This window comes from Papaver somniferum, chromosome 9, assembly GCF_003573695.1.
Source record: "Papaver somniferum cultivar HN1 chromosome 9, ASM357369v1, whole genome shotgun sequence".
NCBI classification, from domain to species: domain Eukaryota; kingdom Viridiplantae; phylum Streptophyta; class Magnoliopsida; order Ranunculales; family Papaveraceae; genus Papaver; species Papaver somniferum.
Genome location: NC_039366.1, coordinates 80773800 through 80781471, shown reverse-complemented (window position 1 = coordinate 80781471; position 7672 = coordinate 80773800). Strand labels below are relative to the sequence as shown.

At 35.8% G+C, this 7672-nt stretch overlaps 1 long non-coding RNA gene across 1 annotated transcript; it reads right to left on the bottom strand.

The window, feature by feature from the left end:
• Window positions 1–517: 517 nt before the first annotated feature.
• Window positions 518–4379, bottom strand: LOC113309140. The gene is made up of 2 exons (XR_003340362.1): window positions 3945–4379; window positions 518–1981 (listed from the first exon to the last, which is right to left on the bottom strand). It is a non-coding gene; the product is annotated as an uncharacterized LOC113309140 (long non-coding RNA).
• Between the last annotated feature and the right edge of the window lie 3293 nt (window positions 4380–7672).

The following is a 7672-nucleotide window of genomic DNA, read 5'->3' as shown; positions in this document are numbered from 1 at the left end:
TATTCAGAGTTTTGTCACTTTTTTTTGTTTGATCCATGAGTACTTATGCTCAATACTGAAATATGTGCTAGTTTTGTATATATTTTTCTGTGTTTACTGTGGATTTGTAGGTTTTCCTTTTTTTTTCTATGATTTAATACTGTATTGAAGAAATATTATAGATTAATTTGTATGATCCTACAATATATGTGATGTAATACGTTTTCTAATTTATTTATCATTGATCCTTACATATTTGTACTCTACCTGGAAGCAGTGCAGCAAATATGTACTCGAATTTGTAAGCATTCAGATATATAATCGGATTTGTAAGCAGTACGACAGATATGTACTCAGATTTCTAAGCAGTGCGACAGATATGTACTCAAATTTGTAAGCAGTGTAGCAAATATGTACTCGAATTTTTAAGCAGTGTACCAGATATGTACTCAAATTTGTAAGCAGTGTAGACACACACGTTTGGTAGTAATGGGTATTATGGACATTTCCATGTTTTAATTAATTTTGGACCTCCGGATAAAAAAAAAACGGTTGGACCCTACTATAAATAACTATATGTGCCTAGGACCAAACAAGAAATTTTCCAAATATAGGCGAGAGGAGTATTAGCTTACTAGTGTTGGATTTTCTAAGCACTTCTCAACTTGCAGCTCATCCACCTTCTTGTTCAAGTCACCTAAAGCCCACATTTTATATTGCGAAGGCTCAATAACATAATTTGATGGCTTATTCACAGTCAGGACTTGTATCTTCATCTATTTGAGTAGTTGCACTTGGAACTTCGATGGAGTCAGTGTCCAGAGCAGCAGCCTCTTCCATACTTGTGCTCCATGTCCCTTGTTCATCATTTGATGGCGCATCTTTTGCTTCTTCTTCTCCAGGAGTTGTATGTTGGCCTTTCGGAGTACTTGCACTTGGAACTTCGACTGACTCAGTACCCAGAGTAGCACTCCTGTCCATTTTTCATCAGATTCTTTGTCTGAATGTTGTTTTCCTCCATCAGAGTCAGATTCGGAGTCAGAGTCAGAGTCATCCCCTGGAGATGTTTTTGTGTTATTGTCAGGCTTCCTTTCTGGGTATTCTTTATAATATAATTCATTCATCAATTTCTCCATCCTTGGATCTACAGAATCACCATTTCCTTTATGCTCTCCATTGCCATCCAGTTTAAATATATGGTGAGCCTCAAGTCTTCATATAATTCTTCTTCATAACCATCCAATTCTCTTGGTCGTGGCACATCTTTGAATCCTACTTCTTCGACACCATCCATTTCTTTATCAACATCCATTTATTCTACTTCTGGGACTCTTACTTCCTCTAATTGGCGTTGCAACCTCTCCGCAATTTCATTTAAAGCTTTCTGCTCTATTTCAGTAATCTTATCAAGAATACTCGACGAGAGCTGAAACACAAAACATTAATACGCATTTCTTATGAGTTCAGATCCCGTACACAATTATGAATTTTAAAAGCAAACATTTATATCACTGCAGGACCTATACACTCTACAATTTTAGTCAGTATATGCTGCATACACTCTCATAGAACATATACATAGATTATTCTATACTACATTTTAATCAGTGTAAGTTTATACTTATCATGTGAGGAAGAATTGTGAATATACACACTCCAGTAGTATAGTCCACACACACTAATCTACAGCCACAATCCAGTAGTATAGTCTACATGCACTACTCTACAGCCATAAATATACTATTTAAGAATTGTGAATGTTAATAGCAAGAATACACATTTTTTAACAGTATAGTCTACATACACTCCTCTATAATATATAGTACAACACAAATATAAATTAGAATTAGGGCCATGATATTATCTGGTACTCAGCCATCTTTATATCCTTTGTAAATTCCATTGCAATTTCTTTGATGTTCCACCTGGCTACTCTCGGTAGGTTGCTCCCTTCGGGTAACTCCAATGGTTTAACACAATGAGTATGCTCAGCAAACCATGGCTGAAACACAAACAAGATTGATTAAGAATTCGAATCCAATCCAAGATTGAAATACGAAAAATGTAATATCATAGGAGTGCTCACCAACAAATATATAACACAACCAGTAACATCAGTTGGATTGTTGCAATTCTTTAATAGCTGCTCGTGAAAGTGGTGATGGATTAAATCAGGCCATGACAAATTTTTTGCTCTATCAGTATCAACTACTAAACCTATGTATTTATCATTCAATGAGCTTGCATCTTTTTGGGTAAAGAACAATGTTACACACATAAATAGGCCAATCAGCTTCACAATGTCTGTGTCGCGCATTTATATTTCTTTTTGTTTCTCTTCAGTCAGTACATACTCCTTTTTGTTCTTTGCTGCTATTTCCATTTTCTTCTTTTGCTTTTCATCTTCATCGTAAGCCTTTCTAACTAGATCCAGTATTGCATTTTCTATCAATGATTTCGAACAAGTATGAGACCAACCTAGGTAAACCAAGTATGAGACCAACCTCTTCCGGAGTAGAATTTAGAACATGAATTTTTCTATTCCTCTCAAACTCAAACTGTATGACATTATCGTCTTCCACCCACCGATAGCACTTTATCATCTTTGTTAAAGCATCATCTAGTTTCTCCCAGTGAGAACGAGTGTAATTTGTATCCCAGAACATCATAAAGAGCTTACCATAATGGGATTCCTTTATTTTACTCACTAGAGAATCAGGCAATACCAACTCATTCTCTTCCTTACTCGAAGCATTCTTCTCCTTCCCAATGCTTTTATTTTCTTTACAACAGTAAAGAGTGGAGAAAAACCTGCTCTATATGGTTTTATACCAGTTGAGCTAGAAGAGTCGCCTCTACGATCTACATAAATATGGCGAAAATAAGAGAATCATACATAAATGAATCATACTATCTATAACATAAACCCAAATCTATAGTACAGGTGACCTGCACTGTTACAGATAGTAATCCTCAAAAAACATTACAACATAACAATCTAAACCCTATGACATTCCAAAGCACTACATTGGGTATCTACAGTATCGCATAATTATTTACTTCTAATTATCTAGAATCATCACAGTATAGACTTTCTGCACCTCTTAATGATCGAGGCCCTAATTTCAGCAAAATCCCAAAAGTCTAATTTGAGCAAGCAAACCATAATTCACATTGCTTCTAATTCATTAAATTACCAGATATAATTTATAGATTACAAAATAGCAAAACCACAAAAAAATGTTTATCAACCTTAATTATCATAATAACAACATGTAATCGGAGATTTGAGTTCTATTAACCATAATTATCAACAAATCATCACAATATAGGATATCTGCACCTCTATCATTGAAAAAGAAATGGAAATCACAACAGTGTAGGCATGCTGCACTGCATTAACACTCTTAATATCCACTAACAGAACATCAAAAAAAGTTCAATAGAGTCTAAATGGAACATAATCAACTGAGTATAGGCATCACAGTATAGGATATTTGTACCTCTATCATTGTAAAAGAAATGGAAATCACAACAGTATAGGCATGTTGCATTGTCTTAAAAAACTACCTTAGCACTCTTAATATTCACTAATAGAGCATCAAAAAATCAATAAAGTTTAGATGGAACATAATCAACAGAGTATAGGCATCACAGTATAGGATATTTGCACCTCTATCATTGTAAAAGAAATGGAAATCACAGCATTATATGGATGCTGCACTGTCTTAAAAACTGCCTTAGCACTCTTAATATCCACTAACAGAACATCGAAAAAATGAATAGAGTTTAAATTGAACATAATCAACAAAGTATAGGCATTATGCAATTTTAAAAAACCCATTTGCATGTATGGAAAATCACATAAATTGAGTAAATTAACTCAGTATAGGGAATCTGCACTATTAGATCATAACAAAAAATCAAAAAAAAAATGTTGGATCTAAAAAGGAAAAGGAACATACGTTTAACTGAAATTGCTTTTGGAGATTTCTGAATTTCTGCTGCAGATTTTTGCGAGATATTAGATGTTGATTCTGTTTGGTTTTTAGACTTTCTTAAACTTTGTCTTCTTGTTCCAACCATTGTTCTTCAATTGAAACTGAGTTTTGGTTCAGCATAGGCAAAATATATGGTTATTGAAGTTGTTTTTTGGTTTTACTGGAATGATTTTGAGTTGATTGAACTCATATTTGATTTTGGTTAGGTTTTGATTTTGGTTAAGTTTATATGATTGAAAGATTTTGCAGGTTTATATGTAATCGAAGATCTCAGATTTGTTTGGTAGGATTTGTTTTGTATCGAACAATTTCTATCAGTTTTCTTTCTCTAAAAAATCGAACAGTTTCTTTCTCTGAAGAATCGAAATGGTTATGATAAGATAATGGTTTAGTGTAACGGTTTTTTTTTTTTTGTCTTGCGTAGTTTTCACATGTTTGGTACAAGGACTAGTACGTCTTTTCCTTGTTTTAAAATAATTTTGGACCTCCGGTTAATCTTAAAATATGGATGGACCCTAGAATAAATAAATATATGGGCCTAGGACCAAACAACAAAGTTCTCAAATTAAAAGTGGTTAAATTGAAATATCTATAGTTTGCAACTGATATCCTAGATCCAACAAGAGAAACATCTTCTTCTTGAGTGAAGCGAGCACAAAACATGTCGGTGAAGTGAGCACTATCAATTTCGATATAGAGATGGTATAAATTGAATTGTATGAGATTTAAACATTTATGGAGGATTGGGAACTAGATGTTGGATGACGAAACACTGAGCAACGACCGTAGTGTCAAGCGACAGTCTTATTATCACTGGCGTTATATGACCAATAAGTGTTATTTTGACCACCGAACATTGGAGACTCTATTGCTCGGTAGAATCTATATCGCACCTTGATAAGTGGTATATTTGCCACTTAGCCATGCCCATATTGGGGATGCAAAAGTGGAAAACTAGGCAATATACCTTGTGCATAGGAAACGACCTAAGAGATGTTCATCGATTTTTTCATTTGAGAGTTTATTTTCTAAGATGAGTCCTATTTCATGACAGTTTAATTTTTAGAATGAACTTTACTATAGTCTTTTGTCTGAAAATCGATCAATGTGTTTTGGTTATTTCTTCGAAATTTGAAAATTCACCACAAAATTGTTAGACTATAAACTTTGTTAGAGGGATAAGTCAAAAAAAGAGTTCCGAGTTTAAGCTTAATATCGTTAATGTTCAACAAAAACTATTATAGTTTCGTACTGTCTGGAAATCTACTTGGATGGAATCAGGAAAAGATGAGGATATCATACGAGAAATCTAAGGAAATGATGTCAATATAGTTTATTTCGAAATGTGAAGGTATATTGTACTTTTTTTATCGAGATTATTTTTCTCTCAGGGGGATTTTTTTATTCGACAAGGTTTTTAGCGAGACAACAGATTGTTAACAGCAGCATGTACACGTCGAATGCTAAGGGCCTGAAGATCGCATTGGTATACTATTGAACAATATGACAATCAAAGAAATGAAACGTGGTAATTTTCCAACCGAAACAACTTCCAAAATTAGATCAAAAAAGCAAGGATTATATGACAACATTTTTTAACACAAGTCAACTAGTAGTACGGTTGCTACTATGTTGTATCAATATTGGGTTTTTCTCAATCACCCATGAAGATATTAACCAGAAGAATTCTCATAAAAAATGAGTGATCCTTGATTGCAAGATACTTTGATGTCCTTAGAGCTAACTTCAAACCTAAAAAATACACAGTGTTGTCCAGAAAAATGGTGAGACATCGGAGAAGATGAGCCGAATCGTGATCGAAAAGAGAGACTCAGCGGATTCAATATGAAATGACGAGGGTACCCAAGTACACCACAATCTTTTCGTTTCAACCTATAAGTATGATACCAAGTGTGATCGTCTATGTACAAAGTCGAGAAAATACGACTGTAGATGGTGAAATTTGGATAAGGGTCAAAAGTGTCATTTCAAGACCGTAGACAAAACTCAACTCTCACGGGAGAGATTAATCCTTTGGTCCTCAAGGCACCCATATCCACAATTTCTAGTATATGTCCCCGCGAGACACTGCTAGTCGTGATGCCGTGATTCCTAGCGCACATCCTCGACGAGATACTGTTGGTCACGTAGGAGCATGTCTTCGCGAGACGCAGCTGATTGTGATTCCATGATTCATAGTATACATCCTCGCGAGATACCGTTGGTCATGTAGGCTCTGTAGATGCGTAAAAACGTCCCCGAAGGACTTATGACCCAGAGGGGAGACATATATGTCTCCTGTAAGCACGACTCACCCTATTTGAGACCAATGACTATTTCCTAGTACATCATTGCGAGATACACTTGTCATGTCTACTCTAGGCTATGACCCGACTTACTGAGGCTTCTGAATAATTCCTAGTACATCCCCGCGAGCTACGCTGGTTAATCTGCATATGGGCCCTTTCTACAGATTCCTAGAATATCCTTCCGAGATGCACTGCGGCCCCATAAATACGGATACAATTGTAGATGGCGAAAAACGGTTCGCTGGTTTTTTAGGAAAGTGAAGAAATGATCGTGCGGACGAGACTCCTCAACCGAGCAAACTGCTTAACCTCAAATAGATGCACCGCACGTGAGTGCTTTGAGTTCGAGAGATCAATCTGTAGGACTCCGGCTTAAACCAAGTCAATGGCCGTTCCAGAGTCGATTCGGTCACAAAGAGGGAGATAGGTTGATATGTAGGAGGGGAGCTGAGAATTGTGTGGGATCAATGATGATCAAGGATTGTGGATGTGTTGTGGGTTTATGCAAATTGATGAATTGCTGAGTTCTGTGAATAAGTTCTGAATGATTGACTGAATTCTTGAGAGTGATTGCTCGATATAATTCTAACGAACGTTGTCATGTTTGTTCTGTTTTTTCTGTCTGTTGTTCAATCATGGATTCAGATATTTATTTATATTGCGAGAGTGTAAACACATTGATCTCCAGTAAGTGTGACGGGTGTTCGAGTGAAAGAGTGGAAAATCGTGGTTGCACCAGTTCCTCGTACGTGAGAGGGTTGGTTGATTGTCCACCCACTACTTTGCTAACTCCCTCAACTGCTTGCACGACTTACTCACATTTCTCATCGTGGATGAACACACGTGTTGTAGGCCGCCAGACCAAAACCCTAGTTAATATCCCCCATGTGACGTGATTGATGTCTAACGAACGTGGAGTTTGCAATACAGGCGTGTATTTGATTAGTCGGTCGTTGACTTGATTAGACGATGGGTCTAAGTATTGTTCAGTCGAGCATGATTTACGGATGCTATTAGATTCATGAATTGAACATGTCTGCATGGACGTATAGTTCTCGAATGAATGATGTTGATAGTTGAATCAACATAACGAATATTGATAGTCTGAGCAAATATTGCTCGTCTGAGCAAATATTGCCCACTCGATGAATTGTTGAATATTGACAGTTGAATCAATATTCGACGTTAAATTACTGAATATTGATAGTTGGATCAATATTTGAGCAACTGAGCAAGTATTGCTCAATTCGATAAATTACTGAATATTGATAGTTGAATCAATATTCGAGCAACTGAGCAAGTTTCTCTCAATTGGATAAATTACTGAATATTGATTGTTGAATCAATATTCGAGAAACTGAGCAAGTATTACTCAATTCGATA